Source organism: Topomyia yanbarensis, chromosome 2 (assembly GCF_030247195.1).
Source record: "Topomyia yanbarensis strain Yona2022 chromosome 2, ASM3024719v1, whole genome shotgun sequence".
NCBI classification, from domain to species: domain Eukaryota; kingdom Metazoa; phylum Arthropoda; class Insecta; order Diptera; family Culicidae; genus Topomyia; species Topomyia yanbarensis.
In genome coordinates this window covers 383,002,101-383,027,593 of record NC_080671.1, presented here as the reverse complement: position 1 = coordinate 383,027,593, position 25,493 = coordinate 383,002,101, and the positions used below count along the sequence as shown (strand labels likewise).

At 38.0% G+C, this 25,493-nt stretch overlaps 1 protein-coding gene across 4 annotated transcripts in view; it reads left to right on the top strand.

Annotated features, from left to right (window-relative positions):
* Positions 1-25,493, top strand: part of LOC131684693 (mucin-2-like) — a 184,808-nt gene that overhangs the window by 57,587 nt on the left and 101,728 nt on the right. For all 4 annotated transcript variants that reach the window (XM_058967789.1, XM_058967790.1, XM_058967792.1 and 1 more), the window contains one exon: positions 4,330-4,393. The gene's annotated coding sequence lies outside the window, so the exon portion shown is untranslated. The remainder of the gene's footprint in view (positions 1-4,329; positions 4,394-25,493) is intronic.

Below are 25,493 nucleotides of genomic sequence, written 5' to 3'. Positions count from 1 at the left end.
AGATGGTAGAACTCAATAAAGGTGGCTATCGTAAGTATAGCCTCCATTTTCACCGTCAGAAAATGTTCCTTATCACAAATACTCGGTCTTATGCGAATCACCACTAATCACAGTATTTGACCGGTGCACCACTTCTTGCTTCTGCGACTCACTCATCTCGATAGTATAGTAGAAGTTTCCTTTGTTCTTCAGCTAAGGAACACAATATAAAAGTAACTATGTGTCATTCGCTTCACACCGGCAGAAGCATAAATTTATGTAAATTGAATGACATGTGATATTACACGAATGAAAGTGTAAAATTGTATGCTTTTTAGTGCTCTAATTGAGTGCCTTGATTTTAACGTAATTTTCAATCAAATTTTTTATTCAATCTTTGTATGTTTACATTCGTATTGATTCGCATGTCGTTTAAATTTCATTATTTTTTGGTGTGTTTTACATGTACCTTAAATAAATTGTAGCAATTCTTGAAACTATAACTTTTATTTGAAGATTTTTTGGAAATGTTGTTTTTGTCCAAGATAATGTTTTGACGTAGCCCATTATCGCCCAAACTATTTTTAATTCGCAGCACAAATTGGGTTTACCAGTAAGAAAAAAATTAAAGCGGTCATTGAAATGAAAATATTTTTGGCTCCATTATGCTTAGAGATTTGTAGTGTGGAGCTTTTAGATTCTGGTGGTCCCTAGCATCTGATAGCAACATGGCGCGTGCTTCAGGTGGCCGATAAAAGCGAAGGGATATCCTGACGACTGGCAGAATGAATTATTTTTGCTGTCAATACTCAACTAGACCTATACCGATGCAATATCTACAGTTGTACCAAATATTTTAGAAAGAGAAATAATGAACAAACATTAAGTTTTGGAGCCCATGGAGACTTGCAGTGTTATTTCCAGCATCAGCTTTAGGCTGAGGATTTTACCTTCGTGGTGATACCTTTTTCGTTTCGGTAACTCGTCACAGTGCGCGAATTAACTCTCCCTCGTACCAGACAGTTTCCGTAGTTCTATTTTTGATGTTTTCAAGAATATAGCCATTGAACTTAATACTACAGGAGATAATATAGAAGCAGCAATGTTTGTATCTTTGTAGAGTGAATAATAAAATTCATCATTCTTTCTTTCATGAGCTGTTCTTCATTTTCTTGTTGAACAATTGCACCATGCATGTGTGTAAAAACTAATCAATGTTGGTGTGCTTTATTCATACAAATTAGACTGATTTAAAAATAAAAACCTATTTTAGTCATGTGCAATTTATCGGTTGTACGTCGAGAACTTAACGCAAGCTGAGTTTCCGCAAGCCAAGCCTTCGTTCTGCTTCTTTAGTTTGAGTAATGATTTCTTCAAGTATATACAGTAGAATAAAATGTTGATCGAGCTCAGGCCATCACCCCAAAAAGCGATTTCCTTGAAGTGATACTTAAACATGATAATTTATGCCTATCGTCCATTTATGCCAAACGTCTTTATGTCTAATGGATTACGTCCCTCCTCTGGACTGATTGGATTGACGGTAGTAGTGCATCGAGAAGACCGAGAGGGCTTGTTGAGCCTTTTTTACGTTGCATGCTTTTATCTACTCTCACCCGATCAAACGAATGTTCAGATTTTTCGTGCGGAATAATTTGATTCATGTTCATGATTTCAGAAAGTTACTCACAATTTTTATAATATCTATGTACGTTGTCATGATATTTTATTCAGTAACTTTGTAACGATTTTCATAACTTCTTTGTGCACTGTCGTGAAATTTTGCTCATTCGCTTATTATCAAATTTCACATGTGGAGTAATGTGACATATTATCATGTTATCAACAGATTTATCACGCTTTTTAATTTTTTATTTATGTTATCATTATATTTCATGCTTGAGTTTAAGGATTTTTTAGGTTGAGTAACGTGACAAAATGAACTGGATCATGAAAGTGTAACCGATTGTCGGTATATTATGGTTTTGTGAACTATTTCACGATGACGACTTGCAGCACAGCAATGTATTTCGAGTTTCTTGAAATTGTCATCGGAAAAATATTGAGATCATGCACAAAATTACGTACTTTATGAATTTCATAATATAGAAAGTGGAAGCGTAACTACCGTTTGGGTGGATGATTTGGTTCGAAATTTTATCATTACGTCGCGCTAGTTTAGATATTAAGTTGTGCATTTTTAACTTGTTCAATTTCTACTGTATAATAACTTACAAAGGTTGTTTCATCTGCAAAGTTGTCCATCAGATCATGGGCATGTGGGTGATTATTTCGCGGCGCTAGTGTATATAGGAAATACTGCATTTTAAAACTCAAAGTGTCTTGCGAAATTCGCGTCTTCAGCTGAATAAAATAGAAAGGCGTTGTGTTAGTGTACATGTTAAATGATTATTTTTGACAATACAAGGTGATTCAGTAAAACGCAAAAGGATTATTTCCCAGCGTTAACCAAACCTGCAAATCTTGGAATCATTAGGACATTTAATTGATATCACATGAATAGGTTGGAACATCAATTTACATGGAGAAAGCCCACTAACTTGCAGTTCACCGCTAGGTGGCACTGTGTTCATCAGTTTATTACTACAAGTGGTAATGAGAGAGTTAATTTCATTGCCTAAAACTTTGTTGAAGACTGCAAATTAATTCAATTTCCTTAGAAGAAGTTATTAATCCTTTAATGGGGTGATGTCTGAGACAGTTTTGCATGGGGCATAACAGCACATGGTGGTAGCAGTAGTCAATTTCGACAAACTTTCTGTTTAGCGAAATAATGGTTGGGTTTAGCTGAATTTTGATGCCAAATGTCCTTAAAACAGATCCGGATTTGTTAGGTACGTGCGCTAAACTTGTTTACGCCACTGATGTAAATTCTGACTCCATTTTCGTTACTGTTGCACAATTGGTAGTGAAAATTACAGTGTAAATAATATGCATTGAACTAATTTGACCCAAAATATCAATAGAAAATACATAATGGGAAAAAGTTACTGAAATTTGATTCCGTACACTCTTTAGAAAGGTGAAGTAGTAATGCTGTACCGTGTTATATACAAATACATATTTGGAATTTCATATCAAACAGCATATATTTCAATGAAAATTAGCAAGGTTTCTTTCTGCATATTCTCAAGTGCCGATAAGTTGGCTTGAACCCATTCATTCATTGCTTTCATTAGAATCCTTAGTAAAAACGTTGAAAGATGCGAACAGTAAACAACACTAAACTCAAATTCATTCTGCTCCAAGCCGTAGAACAAACTCGCCACAACTTACCCAACACTCACTGGCTTCCGCTCCATTCAGTCGCGATGATTTGCCACTTTTGCTGCTGATCAAACTAGATAATCCCGACCTAATAACCGGACTCTGACCTGCCCCTCATTTCGGGGACCTCGCGCACCGTCATTGAATGTATGCCACCCATCGATCCTATCCTCAGTCAGTCAGTCACTTTGGGCTGGGATTTACAGTTACACATACCGAGTTCACGGAAACACAAATCGATCAATTCTACAACGTCATCCTCCGCAAGTCATGTTTGGATTGCGGAACCCCCTGCCACTAGATCTCCAGAACCGTTCCCTCGGTGGTCGGTAATAGCCACCAGCCTCCCCCGTACTGGTCGAAAGCATGTCGACGGCACACAACACGTGATGCGAAGTGTTGACTTGGATGAAGTATTCAAATGGGATTATAAAAATGCTATCATTAAAATCGGTGTCGGCTGTTGCTCATTCCAGAAAGCAGAGGTCTAGGCATGAGCTAGAAACTGGTTGGTGAATGGTCTTCCGTCAACAACGGGGCAAGCGGAGATATTATGGGATCGTCATTTCTTGGGCGTTGTTTTTCGTTTGACTCAATTTCTCCGGTTTCAGTTCGGCTTATTGTTTTTTCGTCAATTCTTGCTAGGAGGAGAACAAAGTGCCATGACTTGTTGAAGGTGCTCCCAAACAGGTCACTAAAAATATGGAACCGTTGATTTTGTTCGTTATCAAATTGATGCGTGTATGTCGTGAAAAAAAAACAAACAGATTTCAACGATGGTCTGTGTTTGCGAGGTTGACAAAGGCACGTAAAAGATCGTGAAGATCGAGGGGATTCCAAACAGGTTTTCCTAATGGGTTGCCATAAATTTACGTCCGTCTGAAATTTTTGGAATTCGTAATCACCATCGATTGGGGTCTTGATGAGTGGAGCAAAAATGCGGTTGGGACACAGAAACAGAGATGTGTAGGATGTAAAATTGTTTTCACACCTTTTCTTCATATACTTAGTACTTGATTTATAACTACACATTTTTAATGAATAATTTTTGTTTCATTGCAGATTTATCTTTTGAATCGATGTCTCTTGTACCGAGCATCGTTTGGCAGTTGGATTAATTGAAAAGGTAAGGATTTCTTTGCAAAACTAATTCGGTTACTCAACGGTTCCATCCGGTAATTTTACAAACAGAACCCGTCCATTGTGTTCAGAATCAACAAACAAGTCGACCGTGATGAGATCAGTTCCATCTTCACTTCCAGGAATACAGCGCATACCTGATCCACCATCATCACCGTTGCCAAAATCATTAGTGCTCTTTTCGATTTCATTTAATTCCGACTGTGCGGAACACTGCCACGACAATGCGATGACGAAGAGTTTTATTTGCGTCCAGAATTCCGCTCACGTCAGAATTCTTGCGAAACGGCAAACAGACATCAAGGCCACAGATTTTATTTTCGGAGCTCGGGGCTCCACACAGTAATGATGTGCTGATGGTTTCATAACTACTTACTACTAGTCCCAGCTGGAAATCTTCTGGGAAGGATCGATTTCAGTTTAGTCACTGCGGTATCCAAGCGTGAAATTATAAGGGAAAATGGTTTATACCCTAATGCGGTTTGGGGTGTTTCTTGTGTGGAATTTTTCTCCCCAAGTGGCATTCGAGATGATGATCACGACAGGTTAATGTAGAAACCCTATTCTTTTTCGGTATGCTGATATTTGTGAGTCTGCCCTTGGCAGCCTGTTTTTACCCAGAGTGTATGTAGGGAAAGTGGCGACTCGCTCAACATCGGAACAATAACAGTAGAAAAACTCTAGTAAGAGAAATGCGGAGAGAAAAACAGCATTTTTGGCAACGTATGCCCCAGCATTGTATGGCAACACGTCCAATGTTATAAGGATAGGCAATGTTCGATTGGATTCGTTTTTTGACAGCTAAACGCGAATCCAATCGATCCAAATTTTTTATTTATCATTCCACATATGTACTAACATACGCTCTCATTCTGGTTCACATATCGCTCACATGTCATCTCATTCTGGCCCACACTGATTCAAAATGACGTTTGAGAGCTGGATCAATTTGACACTTGTGTTTTCTTTATTCACATGTCCCGTCCCAGCTAAAATCCATTTGAGAGGTTTTTTGCAGTGTTACCACATTTTTTTCTGCACCTGGAGTGAAAAAATCTCTGTCCGCACTATTTTTAGAGAAAATCTGTATCAATAAAAAAAAGTTATCACATTCGCTTAGCTAGTTGTTTAAGAGTGTTTCGTCAATTTGACCGTTTTATACCATCCTTTCCAAGTTTATTCTTCCACCATTAATAATTAGTTTTATTCTTTCTCCATTAATAACTAAATCTTTCGCATCAATTCTCGCTGCCTAAAGTAAACTCTTGTCTTGTATTTTTTCGTTTATGCCAAACTAATGGTGCGATCGCTATCGCAAGCAAAGTTTACTGAGTCTTGGAAAACATCAGTTATGTTCCCAGTTTTTAAGAAAGGCGATAAGCAAAATGTAGCAAACTACAGAGGCATGACGTCGCTTTGCTTGGGTTCCAAATTGTTCGAGATCCTAGTAGGACATGTTCAGGGCCGGCGGAACATTTTTTTCCTGAGTGGGTAGTATGATTCAGAGTGATTTCTATCCGTACTGACGAAAGTTCGTATACGACGTGTGTAAGTGAAAATGAAAATTTCCTGATAATTGCTGTTGGCCCTTTGTTAACATTGTTTGACCGAAGGTTTTGCGAAAATGTGTTTGATGATTACTAATACTACAAATGTTCTACAGCTAAGTACCAATCACCTCATTCTTTTAAATTTCGTAGCATTAATTTTCCATTCCCGCGATAAAACCTTCTTTTCGAAGCCCACATGATAGTGTTGACTAATGGGCAGGTACGACGACCGACATCCTTTCAGGCTTAATGGGGGTCGATTCGAATATTTCTCCGATTCAAAAAATAATGCCGATTAGTCTCCTTTCCAATACAAATTATATCCACCAATACAGCTGGCCTCTGGATGGTCTACTTTCGGACCAAAGATAAGCCATTTAACATCATCGATATGTCGCGTATTTTTTACGTACCCGCCCAGGAAGTAGAGATTGATGGTGTAATGTTCGAGAGCGACCCTAATAGCGAAATATGCAGGTGGCTCCTTCTAGAACCCTTTGCTTCAATCAGTGAAAATTCTGGTATGCAAGCAATTGTGTTCAACAAAAATCGAGGTGTATAAAAAAACAACTTATTTTTCGTGAACCTTATTCCAAGCCTTTCGTAGCCTTTTAAACGGGGCTCGTCTACCTGATCGCCTTTTTGAGCCGCGGGACATGAGTTGCCGTCGTTGCAAACAATGGGGCCACAGAGTTACCCATTATAGAAACAAGGCACGGTGTGGAAACTGCGGAGAGAATCATTAAAAGTTTTCCTTCTGTGGAGAGACTCCACATAAACTGTTGACATATCCCGAATATTAATTATACGGGAAAAAACTGGAACGCTCGGAGAAGAAATGCTAAAGAGGGCTACTCCACCGACCAGGAATAATTTCTACGCTCTCTTGTTCACTAAAGAGTGAGGCTCTCTTTTCGATGGAGCATGGAAACCACTCCTTGTTTTCCTGCGAAAAATATTGGGGTTCCTCATCTATACCATCTTAATCGTACCATCTTAATCGTACCAGATTACCAGATACATAAATTAGTTTGTGTTCTTTCGCATTGCCCCATTCCGGGTAATGAAAAGGCGGACACATAGGCATTAAAAGGTGATATCCACGAAAGATCCCGCAGCTTCAATGAGTTTTTCAGTATCTCTTGTCAGAAGACGCTCCAAAATTAGCAAATTTCGTGGGATAATGAAAGTTTAGTAAACCCAAAGGTATCAACAAACCATGGTTAACAGGGATGGATGAATGTCGTGACTTACTTCGATTGATACCTCGGGTCATGTCCAATCATTATACGTTGAATCCGCATCTCCGGCGGATTGAGGTCATAGAGAGTGGTCTCTGCGCTTGTGGTGACGGTTATCGCGACATTAAACATGTTGTCTGGTCGTGCGCCTTGTGTTCTAGCGCCAGATCTCCGTTAAACGCATCCCTTCGGCCTCGTTACAGTCCCAGATGGCTGGCTATCCTCGATCTCCCATAGATGCATCTCATATACACATTTTAAAACACAAATGTTGTTATTATCTCTTCTATTTTGGTTGACATGCTAACAGCTGCCTAGGAATTTGAACCCTAAAGAGTTCCCAATGGATCCAACTAGTCGGCGATCCGGTTCATGGTGGCCTGACAGCGATCTTCCTTTTCCCAAAATGCGGCAAGTTTGACTTCTTTTTTCCCTGTCATTGTTGTTCTCTCTTTCTTTCTCTTTTCACTTTCTCTGATACGGTTTCTGCTACTCTGATGTTGGAATCAATCCCTCTTATGTATGTCTTTTGCCTTTCTTATAAAAAGCCTAATAGTTTTTCTCCTTATTTCAATTTTAATCAAATAATAGTTCTTGTATACAAACTGTATATCTAGTGTTTAAAAATATTTTTGTAGACAGTTCACTTTACGAAGTCGTGAATTTTTTCATGAATGAGCAAAGTTTTTCCATGTAATGCGAGTTTCGGCAAAGCAGTCAGTAAAACAGCAAACTCGGTATGTTGTTTCAATATCTTACAGTTTCGGTACACTATGGACCAGTGATTTTTAACCTGAGGTCCACGGACCCCTAGGTGGCCGCGAAGTCGTTGTTGGAGGTCCGCGAAGAAAATATATTTTCCGAGCGCATGTTGAAATTTCAAGTCTTGTTTCCTAACCGACTGAAAATAACATATTGATAGCATGCAAAATCGGTGGTTATCCGTGGGGTCCGCAGCAACCTAGGGTGATTGCTAAGGGGTCCGTGGTACGAGAAAGGTTGAGAACCGCTGCTATAGACAACTAATGTTGGACATACAAACATAAACATAAACAAAACGTATAGTTTCTGTATGTATTCATTCACAGGTAAAACGGACATATTTGTAACGGAAACACTAATAATTATAGAATCCTTGAAAAAATTGCAACACATTCCCCGAAACTATCCGACATAGAAACAACAATCAGTTTTTGCTGTTTTACTGACTGCTTTGCCGAAACTCGCCTTATAATTATATACTTACAGTCGTTAAACATACATCTTTATTTTTTCGTGTAGTTTGATAGTTGGACGTAAGTTTCTTGAATCTACAGCCTGACTACAGTTCAGTGTGCGAAGGACGATGGCGGGAATTCAAAAGAAAGTTCGCGAAATCATCCGAAGCAAACTTGAAATTTCTTCATGAGAGTGTGAGAAAACGTCTTGAATCTGATTAAAGCTTAAATTACATTTTTCTTACGTCAAATGAATCCCGAGCAATACCTGGCTTGATGTGTTTCATAATTAGGTTACAAGATAGAGAGATAGAAGGAAAAATGGAAGAAAGCAAACGAAGAGAAACAAGGTACCAAACAAAGCTGATCTTAAATAACGCCACTGTGAAAATTGATCTGCTCCATTCAAAGGCTTGGAAACAACTAAGGCGCGATATTTACTGATTCATTGATTCACTTTTTGTCGCCGTATTCTCGCCAATAGCCCTCAATATACATGAGACGTCGGGTGGTGGTGTGCTTATCGCTGTTCGCCATGGTACAAAATCCCAAGTGATCAACGATGACCGGTAAGTGAGCTGCGAGCAACTGTGGCTATCAGTGAAACTTACCGATCACTAGCTGTTCCCGTGTGTCGTGTATTTTCCACCTGGTAAAATTCGTGAATCCAGCCTGATCGATGTACATGTTTCTTCCGTTTCCTTTGTGATCTCGATTGCCTCTGCGAACGATGATAGTTTTTCTGGATGACTTCAATTGGCCAGACTTGATGTATTGTCCGACAAGTAATAATACGACAAGTAATAATACTGGATACCGAACAATCTGCACTTTTCATCACCATATACACGGAAAAATCCGGTCATAAATTCATGAAAACAAGATTACGATTTCGTGAACTGAACTCATATTCATGAAACTATTTGTGTTCCCAAAAAAACAGGTTCACTTCGAATATATACATGACGTTACATTCGAATTTTTGGTAGGGTTGCTGTGGTTGTTTCCTGGACATGTTTAGTTTTTGTTGTGATCCTTGTTCACAATTTGGGAATACACAGACGACAGTTAAACGATGTTCATGATTGCAGGAGCTTATTCGCGATTTTTGTGATAAACTCATCAAGTTACAGTGATATTTTATTCATGAGTTTGCTATCGGATTTTTCTGTCAGAGTAGTGTGATTTATATTCATGATTGCAGGATCTTAGTCACGATTTTCGTAATTTTTCATTTCGTGGTATTTTAGTCATGCGTAGAGTTATCCATGTTCATGATATCAGGATACTAGTCACGACTTTTGTGTAAGCAATGTGTTCCGGCTCATCGCTATTGACTACTTACCGTCGGCTTCGGGCGCTACTAAGTATTCTATATATCGGCAAGTGTCAGCCACTCTCGATCACTCATCAGTAGTACACAACGTAAACCGGTCCAGCCAACATGTCTGTGACATTATTATCATGTATTTTGAGCACAATAAATAGTATTTAATCCGTTTTGTGTCGCTATTATGAGTCAATTAGTTTTCGCCCAGAAACGTCCTAAATTTACTCTGTCGCACGGATGGTACGACCAGCAAATCCTGCTATTAGCCAGAACACAATGTTATTTATATTCATGATTTCAGAATCTTTGTCACGATTTTCATATTTTCTATTCGCATTAGCGTGATATTTTAGTCACGAGTAGAGTCATTTATGTTCATGAATTTAGGATCTTAATTACGATTTTTGATATTTTTAACACGAGTAATGTGTTTTTATAGTCATGATTTCAGGACCTTAGTCGCGATTTTCATATTTTATTTGCACGTTATCATGATATTTTATTCCAGAGCTTACTTTCGAATTCAGCACGTGGATGTGACTCAACTGTGTGCTCGTGACATGAGCAGTTTTATTATATTCGCAATTTCTCTTCGCCTGATCGACTAATAATCCGGATCTTGTTCCATGAATTATATCACGAACACCATTTGTGCCTCTATAATGTATTTTTGGTGCACAGCGCAGTTTTCTTTTTCTGTCGAGATAACACATCGGACCTTATCAAATGAATTACGATGTTCTAGGTCCTAATAGTTTTTTTTATATCTACTGCTCGTGCCTCTAGCAGTTGGACATATATGACATTTCATGGAATAGTGCATGGAACGAAAATGGTTCTACCAATACTACTCTAGATTTTGTGAAATAGTTCCCATGAAAATTTCGTGACCATGTTGCAGGAAATTGAAAATAATTAGGGATATCTTTTAAATATCACAAGCACGCAAGATAGATCCTAGGATTCAAGAAATAATTCACGAACTTATGAATAATATTGATGATTTTGTGAAATATTTCACATGCATGGTTAGTCGTAACTATGGTATTAGGAATCATGAACCAGTTCACAAATACATGAACAGTATTTGAAGATTTCGTAAACTATTTAGGAGCACGAATACCATGTCGTGAGTATTATACTAGGAATGATGAACCATAATACAAGAAAAATGTTTTATGATTTCACGAACTATTTCATGAACACGAATAGTAAATCGTGGCTATTATACTACGAATCATGAATCGGTTCGCGAATACATGAATTATGTTGCATAATTTCATAAGTAAGTATTTCATATAATAAGCATAAGTATTTCATAAATGCGAATGGTAAGTCGGGACTATTACACTAGGAATCATGAATCATTTCACGAATACATGAATATTATTTGATGATTTTGTGAACTATTTCTCGAGCACGGATATTGGATCGTGACTAATATATTAAGAATTATGAATTAGTTCACGAGGATCGTATGGATTCAAGAATAAAATTCCGAGTTTCTTGAAATAGTTCACGAGAAAGTATCCAGACTGTTTTGATTTTGTGAATTAATGTTCCTAAATCTATGAATAACATCATAAGTTATCCTTTGGTTCTATGAATAATGTTCTTAAAGTTATGTTAGTTCACGTACAGATGTATTTGGTAATGACATGGAGGAAAAAATGATTTAAGTTCACAAAACAAAAACAAATATTTCCACTAATAAAAACGTTATGCGGGCGTTACTGAAGGGAAATTGAACATAATTATAAAAGCCTAGATTTTTGTTAATGGTCCTGTTTTCGTAGCGTAAAAACGTGGTTGTTCTAGAATCCATGGTACTTTATTCACGATTTTGGGAACATTTTTTTCCGTGTAGCTACATTAGATAGCTACAGTACTGTATGGAAATTCTCGTTCATACTCATTTTTTAACTTAGCTAATTATGTGCGCCACAGCGCCACGCTGCCACCGCCGCAAAAAAAATATTTCGTAGAATCTGTTTCTCCACATCATGTTTTCACAATAAACATGCAATTTTCTACAACTTTCTTTTTATACCAAGATGATTAAACGAATCGCTCAAGAACAATATTCAAAATGATATACAACAACAATACATACCACGCAAACAAGTTGCATCATTTTTTTCCATTTTAAGAGATAGAAAGCTACTTTGATCTACAAACAAATTGTTTTAATACAACAAATAACTTTAATGGAGATACAGTCGTGATTCGCTGGTTGGTCACTTTTTAACTGGACCGCTTTTTAGTTGAACCTCCGATAGTTGGACCATTGACCAACTAAAAAGCATCTGAATGTCAAAATCTTGTTTAAAATTCATTTCGAAAATCAAACTAATATTAACTAGAGACGTGAGCAGATGCATTTTCGGTACAATTAGCGAATCAAATTCGTTAGTTGGACAGTGGGTGTGGCCCAACCAGCGATTCACGACTGTACTAAAATTGTGATTAACGAATATTAACAATGTTATATTCTATCAGGCCATCTTCTCATCTCGCTCAGTGCAGACGCTAAAAATCGTTGCGCTATAGCTATCTATGAAGCAATCAATTTTACTTACCGATTTGTTGCTATGCACTGCACCAACAGTACAGCAAAATATCGTTGCCCCAACCGACTGTGTGAAATAGTTATGAATGTCGATCCACGGTAAAAAATAGCCTCACTCCGGACGAATTATGTTGCTATTGATTTTTGAATCTGAAACCAACATAAATATGTGGTTTACAGCTTTTACTTTTCTGGAAACTAATAAATTTGATAGAAGGCATTGCAAGTAAAATTAGAATGTATACTCATCACAGTATTTTTATTATTATTTGAATGTGTTTCATCTACCTACGAACGTTTTCAGGAAATAATATCCATGTAATCGTTATAAAACTTAAAAAATCAATAAATTCTCGACAAACATATGATTACGGCCTAAAAGCCAACTGTAAAAATCCACTTTGAATGGAAATTCCGGACAAACCGTTATGCACCAGTCACAGATGTTTATAGTAACCGAAAGAGAAAAGTTTTCTCTTTCATAAACTGTTGTGAACTGTGCTCGGCTAGTAACGGTTTGTCCGGAATTTCCATTCAAAGTGGATTTTGACAGTTGGCTTTTAGGCCGTAATCATATGTTTGTCGAGAATTGTAGCCTTCTGTATACTATATTTTGATACATGTAAAATGAACATTATTCTTGATTATTTTCAAATTCACATTTAATTTTATAAATCGGTTCACACATGGCTGAGATTGATATTGTGATAATTTGATTCATTTTTTGTGATGTTTTGGTGTACCGAATTAATACCTGCACGTTCCGAGATGAATCAAACTCCGATTTTTAATTTCGCAAGTAAAAATGTTATGAAATACTGTCACACCGCAGCAGGATGGTGACGCCGCCAAGTCGCCGCCGATTTAAAATGACCCCAACTCTGCCGCCGATCATAAATACACCGGCGCATATATCTTCTTAGCTTCAAGTAAATGGATACTTTCATAACATCACTACAACCACTCAACTCTCCTAATAACTAGGTATAATATCCAAGATCCGGCCAACGAAGTAAGAATTTGTCACTTTTTTTTGGTTTGGTTTGTCAGATTTTACGATCGTTCTTTTAATTGCAAACAATTTCCGCCGTGCTACGACAAATACCATTTTTGCGCTCAGTCCCCTCCCCTCGGTTGGTTGACTTTTTAAAGCATGCCTTCATTAAGTCTTGTTTTTGTGTTTGCTCTCTTCCGCACCTAACTCGCTGCCAATGCTGGCCAGTGCTGGTGGTACTGCCTATTCTGACCGTGTTCTACAACTCAACCATCGTACCAAAATACTGCTGCCGCCACACGGAACAGATTTTAAAATTGCAAACAATCGCCAAGCATGGAATTCCGATTACCCGAACTTTTGCTGGGGGGAAACTCAGGTGTGTAACTCGATAGGTTTCAGCTCGGTTGAATCCTGGTCGTTGCCTTGTGGTGGTGGTGATAGTGGCTGTGGTTGTGCAACACGATTGTCGATCGTCGGAACTTGGACTTCCAAGGTCTCACACAGTCTCTACGACAAACAACGCACACATAAAAAGCAACCGTACATGAAAGTAATGGAGAGGAGCATTCTTCCGGGCTAAGAAAATACTGGCGGGTTCCTCGTCTGATGACTAATACAAATCTCGAGTTGCTACGCTTTTAGATTGGGTTGTAGAAATCGCAAAACATTTGAAGATTGGTGATTTATTTCCCGCTGGGCAGCAAGCGACTTATGCTCTGGTAGAACCATAGTATAAAAAGGAGATACGTATGTATCTTAATTGGTATCGCAGTCTTAGAGCATAATAACTTAATAATGCGTATAGCAAGTAAAAGATTTTATTCCGAGTTGAAGCGTAGCACTCCAATTATGAAGAAGCGTGATTAAAAGATATTTAAACAAATTAATTCATCGATTGTTGTCGAAGCTCTCGGATCGGATTTAAAGTAAACCATTTCACATTCCGTTACAGCTTTCTAACATTGCCAGGTTTTCGGAAGATTGGACCATTAAAACGGTATTATCAATAAGCTAATCAATCTCCCAATGGGTTGTAAATTAGCCCTGCTTCAAGCGGGCGGAAAAGTGTTCAACCAAACCCTGGAGCTGTTTAACTTTCTCAAACTCGACGAGCAAACAAATGCTGTGACAAATTTAAATGTTTATCACCGGTAAAGCTATTCATCTAAATCAATGCAGTGCAGTCATATTAAAAGAAAATTACTCAACACCTCTCCATAGCTTAAACCAGCCATGTCCGGTGCATGTTCTAGTTGCGATCGACACACCGGTATAGCCGGCTCTAGAGAAGCAGAAACGTTTTTTGCAGCTGCTAGGCCATCAATTGCCTGTAGGCTCGAGTGTGTGCCCTAAGCATCAACAATCTGCTCACGACTCATTGGACATTAATTGTGCCTACGAACGTACGTGCTGTGGCAGGAAATTGCCCTATAGGGTGGTCATAAACGAATAACTTGCACACGACAGCTAATGGTACGATAGCAGTTTAATTATACTGAGTTCCGAACTATGTACCTACAACAACAATTCAGTCGTACGCGAGCATAAAACATTTAATCTGCTATTAATGCTATCGGCAGGCTGGTAGAATATATTAACCTACTGGCGGCGAAAATCGCACATGCGTCGGTTATTCGGTTAGCTACGGTTTCCCGCGAACCGCAGCGATCATCGATAGTGAAATGAGCGGCGCTGTGGGTAATTGCTGGTTTGGTTTGTTAGGCCGCGCCGTCGGTGTCGAGCTGGCGTCATTTTCACGTTCAAATTCGTTTTACTTCGCATGGCAGAAAGCGCTATCCCTCGTAATGGGCATAATCTCCATCAATCAGCTTAGAGCTTCCGTTCAGAATGGAAATTCATCGATATAGCGGTCATGCTTTTGGGAAAAACTATCAGAAGTTGCCACGACTGCAATCAACTTTTCGAGGTTACCAGACATTTTCTAAATCTATCTTTCTCTAGACTTCCGATACTGGACCATTCTCTAGACTTACTCATACTACGTAAGCCTAGAGCAAAACCATTAATGAATACCTGTGTTTACTCATAAAGGCCGTGGATCGATCATTAAAAATGAACGCACGCAGACGACTTTTTACGTCGAGATTTAATACCTATTGCAGTACATACAAAGTTCTTATCGAGTGTGAAGAAATGAATTCCGCCGTGGTATTCACAAACAAAAGTTTTAGCCGGTTACTCATGATTATGAGAATGCCAAAAAAAAATTTTTATTTTCTGCTCCATGAAAAGGATTGAATCATTCTAATTTGTACATGAGGGCACAACGCCTAATTTAGAAAAAAATCACCGGTAACTGACAGAAACTTGGGGGACAGTTAGACGATGAGTCCAAACTAACACCAAATTGACGCCAGTTAGACACTGAATCCAAACAGCTCACACAACATGTGTGCTTAAAGTCACTAACTGTTCCGACTGATATCTCGGTTTGCCAAGCACATAAGCCCTGGTTTGCTGATGGCTATTGGTTTAGAAGTGCTAGTTGGACAACCTCATTCCATGCAATTTTAAAAAAATTTGGAATTGAAAATAAAAATTCGATTTTGAAATTTTTCTTGACTCATTTTTCAGTTTCTGTTTATATGGAATCAAGAACCGTTGTAGATGGCCAACGCAGTCAAAGTGACTTTGGTCAGGTTTGGTGCATTTTATACCTTCCATTTGATAATCGGTTTGTGAAAATCTGTAAAGTTATTACTGAATAACCGATGTAACCTTAGTGTATAGTAAATTCAAAGATTCTTTGATTGGTATCAGAGATCTAGAATCGAAGCAATTTGATGTTCGTTTCATTAGATTTTTTTTTACCTTTGAGGTATTACGATTGTAACGCTTTATATGGGAACTTGCTACGTGATCTTACTATCCAACCTATACCTCCGGAACCAAAGGTCTTTCATTTGAAATTAAGGTTGTAAAAATCGGTCAAGAGATTGCTGAGATATAGCTAACTTAGGAACTTAGTCAGTTCCTCGGGGGCTTAAAGAACCGTCATAGGTAGCCCATGCAGTCAAAGCTGCTTTAATTGGTCATTGGTAAACTGGACCCGCAAATCCCAGTAATGTTGCACACCTTTTAATATGTATTGCATCATTTGGACATCATGGTGGTACCAGTTTATATGGGAATTTCCGGTGCGACCCAACTCTTTAATATCCGTAATTCTGGAACCGCAAGTCCGTTCAATGTAACAGCAACCGATGGGTAGGTTGTACCTTTCATTTGAATCAATACGGCAATTTCTCTAAAACAGCGGTGACATTTTTTGTCACACTTACATACACATATATACATTTCCAAACTGGTCAAACTAAGTCGAATGTTATATGAGACTCGGCCATTCGGGTTAAAAAATAAAAGTTAGGAGCTATTGCATAACCTTTTTTTATGCAAAACGGTAAAGTATACAATAAGGATGTATCCTGGGATGCTTCGTGATGATCCAAGACCTTCATTTTTGTGATATTGTTACAGAGATTAACCGCTCTTGAAGTGAGTTATTTGCTACAAATTCTTTTAGGTGCGAAAAACAATAGGATGTCTTCGGAAAGGTTGAAGAGTTTGTTTTTGTCAAAATCTTTACTGAAGATCAAAAGGCTCTGTTTATGGTACACTTGATGTTACAGACCGTTGTTTGTGAATGATCCCTTAAAAACATTTTTTAACGTAACTGATTAGGAACGATCCATAAATGACGTAGCATTTTTTGAGTGATTTTTAACACCCCCCCCCCCCCCCCTATTCGTAGCATTTCGTCACAAACCTCTAAATACCCCCTGGTAATTACGTAGCTTGACGGTAATTCTACCCCCCCCCCCCTTGTTCCCGCAAAATTTAAAAAAAAATAAAAGCGATGTTAGTTATTCCCCTTTAAAACAGCTACGTAGCATGACATGACCCCTACCCCTCTGTCGTCACACATCATCACAAAATACGAAACTTCCCCCTCCCCCATATAATGCTACGTCATTTATGGATGATCCCTTAGATATCGTAGATAGAGCTTAAAAATGTTACAAAAAGTTACATATTTTTCAGGAGAGATCATCGATCTATCTCTTGTGCCTTTATTGTCATTGGGCAATTTTTGGTAAAATTAGCGAACGTTTCTATACTATTAACTTTTCAATGGGTAGCCAGTCTTAGTTTTCATTAAAAACGCTGTAGCAATAATATAAAACTCAAGGGATTACGTTCTCCTGCCGTTGTCTTCAATCGAGATATAGACGATTTAAAAATACTATTATATTCCAAAAAATTCCAAATCCATACTTAAAAAACAACTCGAGATCCGATAAAACAAGTTTTAATGAAAGTTGTGTATTTTGCCAACTGGAATAACTTCATCGAATACAAAAAAATTGTAGGAATGATAAAGTAAGATATTTAAAAGATATATTTTTAGAGGTTATATAGCGAGCTGTAAATTCAAAAGTATTTATAGAAGATAATTCGTGTCTTCAGCAAAGACATTCGAAAGCAATCTCCACAATTTTTCCGAAGATATCGGCTCATATCTTCTTCGAAAAAAAAATCATCGAAAAATCTTACTTCGAGGAGGAATAATCACAAAAATAAGTATTTTGAAGACACTATTGAAATAAACTCAACCGTTTAAACGTTAACAAACAATTACAATTTGAAACACTATATTTTCTGAAATTTCTGAATTACTTCGAAAATATAACAGAGCTGCAAACATATTATAATGTAGAAAGTTGTCCATTTTGATAATTCAAAATGAATTGGCTTTTAAGGGGTCATCCATAAACAACAAGCTATCATGTTGAAGAAGGCAAAAGCTTGCTCTACCACTTTGCCGAAGAAATTACCTTAATATACTTGTACTTACAAGTAAGTTGGTAAACATATCTCACTTTTAGTAAGATTAATCATTAAAAACACCACACCATATGAAAGGGCTTGTAATGTCCACGAATCCTCCTGAAGATGCCATTGATCCAAATTTATCGAATTAGGTGTAATTAATAGGTCGCACAACCATTTGGCATATTGTTATCTGACAAAATGCCATTTGGCATAACGATCCTTTATCATAAAGCTGCACGCACACGAGGCGACAGGACACACGCCACAAAAAATATTCACAATGGATTTTGTTCTACCTATTCCAACGCGGCAACATCAGTCTATCTTCTGACCTCGCACAAAGCTGAAGCAAAATAATCGCTACGCTATAGCAGGCTATAGGCACCAGTGAATCAAGCCAGCTTTTGTTCTATATCAGTGCACAAACAAATACACGATACACGTTGCCCCGTTGGCTGCGGAGTGAAATGAGTTTGCCAAATGAAACAAAAGTGCCCGTGCTACGGGATAACACGATTTCGATCGACTTTGATAAAACTCGTGTTAGACCCACAGTTCAGGAAGTGGAACAGTTAGTTAAGGTTAAAATGGAGCTTAATCTCGCTGAAGTTACGTATATTCCGCTGCACCACGTTAAAAACTGTGTTTTGATCACGTTTAGAAGTTTAGCACAGGCAGAGAACTTCATTGCAAAGAACAACATGCAACACGAGGTCGAATTTATTAATACTAGAATCAAGTTCCCCGTGCATGGAAAACGACATGGTGGACGTGCGTATCCATGATTTGGCCCCGCGCACTAGGAAAGATTACAGCAAACGAATTATGTCGCAATATGGAGAAGTAGAATCTATTACGAATGACACCTGCAGAAATTTTTTCACCGGAATTTCCAACGGCGTTCGTATTGTAAGGATGTGAGTGACTAAACCAATACCTTCTTACATGACTATCGAATGCAAATCACCGAAGGAAGGCGTGACCTATAAGCAAACAACGCTAATCACATATCCCGGGCAGACCCCAGCATGCCAATACTGCAACCATACAGCCCACTACGGAAAAACATGCGCCGAAGCTACTAGTCAAAACTCATATACTACAGCCAACTCTAACAAGCAGCCACCGACGTCTTCAGATAAACCAAAAACAACGATCCAATCAACCAATAATGCAGGTACAACGACCACGACAACCGCTCCCAAACCAACAACTAGCATCGCCAATAAAGAAGTAAATACCGATGAATACGGATTTATAACAGCGACCCGTAAGAACAAGAAACAAATAAGAACCTTTGATCGTGAACAGCAGGAAAGCAGTACCGATGATGACATGGACGGGAACGATTACGCGAGAGAAGGCAGGCTGAATGACCCCCAAGCGGCTTCACCGCCAAGGAAAATGATCTCAACACGCAGCAGCAAACTGCGTCAACAAGATCTGGCAGACCGACATTGTTAGCATATTTTTATTTTTACTTATTGTAAAAAAAATTAAAAGACCCACGGCTCAGTTGTGCTAACGCAACGGCTCACGTTTCAAATAAATCATAAAAAAACGTTGCAACAGCAACAACGTTGGAATAGGTAGAAAAAAGAACATTGTGAATATTTTTGTGGCTTGTGTCCTGTCGCCTCGTGTGCGTACTGCTTAAAGGTGATTTGGCATAATGGCCATTTGGCATATTGCCATTTAGCGTAATGCTATCTGGCATAATGACAATTTGGTAAAAAACCATTCGGCAAAATGATAATTTGACATGATATTTATTTAGCACAATAGACATTGGACGAATGGCAATTTAGCATCTAACTAGTTCACCCCAAATATAAACATGGCGATTCATTCGAATGTTTGGTTGGGTTACTGTTGTTGCGCCCTGGACATGTTTAGTTTTTGTTATGATTCCTGTTCATAAATTGGGAATACGCAGCCGATAGTCATGATTTCAAAAGCTTATTCGAGATTATTGTAATTTCTCAACATGTTACAGTGCTATTTTATTCATGAGTTTACCATCGGATTTTCTCAGCCAGACTGGCGGCTTTAGGTTCATGATTTCAGGTTCTTAGCTGCGACATTCGTAATTTCTATTCAAGTTATCGTCATATTTAAGTCATGAGTAGTGATTCATGTTGATGATCTCAGGATCTTAGTCGCGATTTTTGATATTTTAATCACAAGTAATGTGATTTATGTTCATGATTTCTGGAACTTTGTCATGGTTTTCGTAATTTCTATTCAAGTTGTTGTGATATTTCAACCACGAGTAGAGATTTATTTATGTTCTTGATTCCAGGATCTCCGTCCGTTGTGTGATTTATGTTTCAGGATCTTAGTCACGATTTCCATAATTTCTGTTCACGTTATCGTGATATTTTATTCATGAGCTTACTTTAGAATTTGACACGTGGAGTAATGTGACTCTTGTTTATGATTATTCTGTGAACTATATCACGAACACGATTTGTGGTGCTCAATGCAGTTTTCGTTTTCTGTCACGACATAACACTGAACTATATCAAATGAATAACGATGTTCGAGGTCCTAATAGTTTTCTTGTATCTACTGCTCATACCTACAAATGGTCGGTAGCAGCTGGACATTTTATGAAAACGTGCATGGAACAAAAATGATTCCTCGAATAATACTCCAAATTTTGTGGAAGCTCGCGTAAAAATTTCATTACCATGTTCCATGAAATTGAAAATTATTCAGAATATATTCTAAATATTACAAGCAAACAAATCAGATCGTAAATCATGTACTAGAAATCACGAACCAGTTTACGAATACATGAACAATATTTTATGATTGTGTGAACTATTTCACGTACACAAATATTAGATCGTTAATAATATATTAGGAATCATGAAACAGTTCACGAATACATGAATAATATTTCATGATTCTGTGAACTTTTTCACGAGCACGAATATTGGATCGTGACTAATACAGTTGAAATCATAAATAAGTACACGAGGGTTGAATGGATGTATGGATAAAATTCCGAGTTTTCATGATTTTCATCATGAGATAACTTTTGGATTTATGAATAATGTTCATAAATTTGTGAACTAGTTCACGTTCAAAAAATCGTTTGGGTAATGACATGGCAGAAAGCGTGACAGAAGTTCACAAAAGAAAAGCAAATATTTCCACTAATGAAAGCGTTATGCGGGCGTTACTGAAGAGAAATTTAACATAGTTATAAAACACATGATTTTTGTTCATGGTCCTGTTTTCCTAACGTAAAAACGTGATTATTCCAGAATTCATGGAATTTTATTCACGATTTTGGGAACAATTTTTTTCCATGTATTCTTCCAATAAAATACTTCAAACACAATTGTCACATATTGTCAAAGGAAATCAATTTATTGGTCAGAATTATATAATTCTTTTAAATAAGGAGCATAATTGTTATAGGCTGTATAATTGACATCCTTATTCAACATAGTGACTGAACAATTCGTGTTTTCCTGATATTGATATATTGTAGATGTCCAGGTTGATCGTTTTTGGGTCACCAATCATTTTTGTCCCGAAATGCCTAACGCACACGCGTTCCCCTCGATTGCGCACATTCACCAAATGCGGGATGATAAATGATTACGCCAAATGACTGTTATGCTAAATGACTATTATGGCAAACTTTATTATGCCAGGTTGTCACTATGCCAAATGATCATTATTGCAAACGATTATTATGCCAAATGGCATCATGCCAAATAACATTATGCCAAATGGAGTAGAGCCAAAAAAAAAACACTACGAAATGTTGAGGAAGCTTTATCGTGACACATTTTGTACAATAGACTCCGGCTGAGTGTCTGATGGCAGATTGGGTAGTTGTACTTCGATTTTGTTATCACAATTAGAGATGGTCGGGTTTCAATTTTTTCTAACCCAAACCCGACCCGAGCCCGAGAGCTTGAAAATTGAAAAACCCGAACCCGACCCGAGCCCGAAATTTGAAAATTTGAAAAACCCGAACCCGACCCGAGCCCGAACATTTTAAAATTGCAATACCCGAACTCGGCCCAAACCCGCAAATGAAAATTTTGTAAAATCTGAGCCCGACCCGTACCCGATAATTTCAAAATTTAAAAACCCGAACCCAACCCGAACCCTATAATTCGAGGAACCCGATATGTACAGGACTTGTTAATACGGAAAATCAACCAAAAATCCCGAAGATTTTTAAATTTAGGCACCCGAGTTGGATCCAAGGCTCAACCAAAAAAAATCATCCAAGGATCATCCAAAATAATTATAGAATCACTCGAACCTGCAATGTCCTGAGAAATAAATTAATCACTGTCAATTGGTAAGCTATATTACACAGTTTACACGACGGCTTGAACAGAACACACAATATTTTAAGACTAATCCCTTAAAATAGTGGAAATTCATGGATTTTCATGAAGGAATCTGGACCATGCAACGGCCTAGCCCGGGGACAATCTGACAGAAAGTGCTTGTTTCATGTATGTACCACTGATTTGATAAAGGCTAGTATACCATATGAGTGCCATCGTTGATAGATTGTCTTTACTTCCCGTAGATTTCAACTTGCTTGAACCAATATATTCTCCGAAAAATTTACTTTGACTTGGTTTATTGATGATTATCATGAAAAATAAATCGCATAGAGATTTTAGACGCGAAACACTTATTGATGAATGCTTTTTTATGAGTACTCGTTTAAAAAAAACAATAATTCGGATAGTTTGCCAATCTGAAGCGAAGAAATTTTATACTTGAATAAAAAATACAATAGTTGAGCATCAGAAAATATAACGAATTCTAGCGATTTAAAGGTGGTAAAATTTAGTACAGGTGTATGTGTCATCCGTTCGTATCACGAAGTAAAGTAAAGTAAAAAAGTTAATTCTACAAAAAGAGACTGGGTAGTTGGGTGTGATCTGTTCAAAACCCGAACCCTACCCGAATCCGAAAATTATAAATTCGAAAAACCCGAACCCGACTCGAACCCGAAAGCTTAAAATTTCAAAAACCCGGACCCTACCCGAACCCGAGAAATTCAAATAGCAAAACCCGGAAAACGACCCGTACCCGAGAAGTTTAAATTTACAAAACCCGAACCCGACCCGAAACCCGTCGGGTTCGGATCGGGTCCGGGTTTCGGGTTCAAAAACCCGAACTCGACCATCTCTAATCACAATATGTACGAGAATCATAATCTTTACATTGTCAAATTCAAGGACACGAGTGACCAAGATAATCACAGTAAATCCTTCTTGACAAATATCTTTAAACGATACCATTGCACAATTGTAGCATATAATGGAACGTGATAAAAGTGACCATAAGTCGTGCCATGTTTATCTTACAAACAGGTGAGTAGACTCGACTATAATTACAGGTATCCGCCATGATACTACTCCGAAGACGGACTAAGTTCAAGCTTCACTCATTTTGATATAGAAATTATAACAATTCTTGTACCCTAAGCAATTGTAGCACCCCTTAATATTAATAAAATTTCCAACCCTATGGGTGGGGTTCTTCATTTATGAATTTACCGGATCTATCAACCCATCACTGAAGTTGGGGTAACCTAGATGTAACATCTCAAATGTTCTTAATTTACCCTCAAACCTAAAACATCAAACTTGATCCTAATAAATACACATAAAACAATTGTAACCGAAGAAATAGTAATAACAGTAACAGAAAAATTGGTCCAGAGCTTGAAAAAATAGAACAAACTTACCCGAAAAGGAAATCGTGGAGTAATTCGGAAAGGGAATCTATTGAAAAAAAAAATCATTTCAATTCCAAAACGAGTCAGTGAATCGTTCCGGTCAGCACGTGCATTACGATTGCGAAACTGGAACAACCAGCGCTGCGCCGCAATTATCGACCCATTTATGCACCATTGCATTGATTGTTTAAACCTCTACCCCTCGCTCGAGTGTGCATGCGTTGGCTTCCGCAGACCTCCAAAAGTCAAGATTTGACTATGCTCTTCCGAGTCGTGTGTACCTGCACGAAGATCCGTTAAGTGCATGAGTGTTTTTTTTACGAGCGATGATGTAATGTGGGAGTGGAAATAAATACACAACCAATGAAGGCAAACAAAAAAAATTTTTTTTTGATTATCAATTTATTATGACTGCTCCATCATTATCCTATTATGCCGGTTTGTGCATCCATGACGAAGCCGGCGTTTCTACTGTGTTTTCAGATCTGCGGCAGAAGAAACCGACCGATACGCCACCGCGCCGCGCGCCGATATTTACTTACACAACTGTGCCATGCCGGAGTCTGGAGGAACGGATTATTTAAAGTTGGCTTACGACTTCCGCAGCTTGCACTTTCTCGTTCGTGACGCTATCGAGGAAGTGAATACGTATCGATGATTCGCTAATGGCGACGAGTTGCAAATTGAATCCGACGCTGGCTACTTGCGCCAGGTTCATGTCTTATTCACTCGTTAAATGTTAGTGATTACGCCGTGTCTTTTCGCACATGGAATCGATAGTAAGAGAACACTCCGTGCACCATCCACCCCCCTTTTCCATCGGATGTATGGTGGAAGTGTTAAAAATCTCACACCAAAGCCGGTTGCCCCATTTGCTAGTATAGGACTGATTACTGCTTCAACTGACTATTACCGGAGTGGAATTGTTCATTCGAGGCAGGTCGGCGCTATTTCGTAGCAATGAGCTTCGTCTAGCTGTGCCTAGCTATATAATGTGTTCATTACGGTGCCAGATGCTGGGAATGCGTTCAACTAAATGCATCAACGTGGGGGAGCGTATGTTAACCGCTAACCTACATTTGCGTGGGACTTCATTAATGGCTTAAGCAGATTTGTTGAAAAAATGACTTGAATTAATTGAAATTGTTTGTCTTTTACTAGAAACAGTTTTGTAAATTTCCCAACTTGTTTGATTGACAAATCTGCATTGTTGTCATATAATATAAATAATTTGAAAAAATATTCAACTCAGTAGTTATATTTAAATGCTTGAATACTATTTAGAAAATGAAAAAAGTAGGAAAATCGGTTGTAGAAATTGATTCTGTTTTTTCATCTATGCTCTGCCTGTTCATATTGAATTTGTAAAAAAATGAAAGTAAATCCAACTTCATACCTCAACTTATTCAGTACCGAGTGCAACCCTATTAGGAAATTGATTTGCCACATTCCTATTGTTTGATGAAAACTTCCAACATATTAGATTTCTTTACGGTTCACACGGTTCACTCGCAGACCAACACGTGGAAATCTCACGCTGGCTCTGATTACTCCTGCCGATCTTAAGGCTGCACACACGCCCTGCAGATAGCGT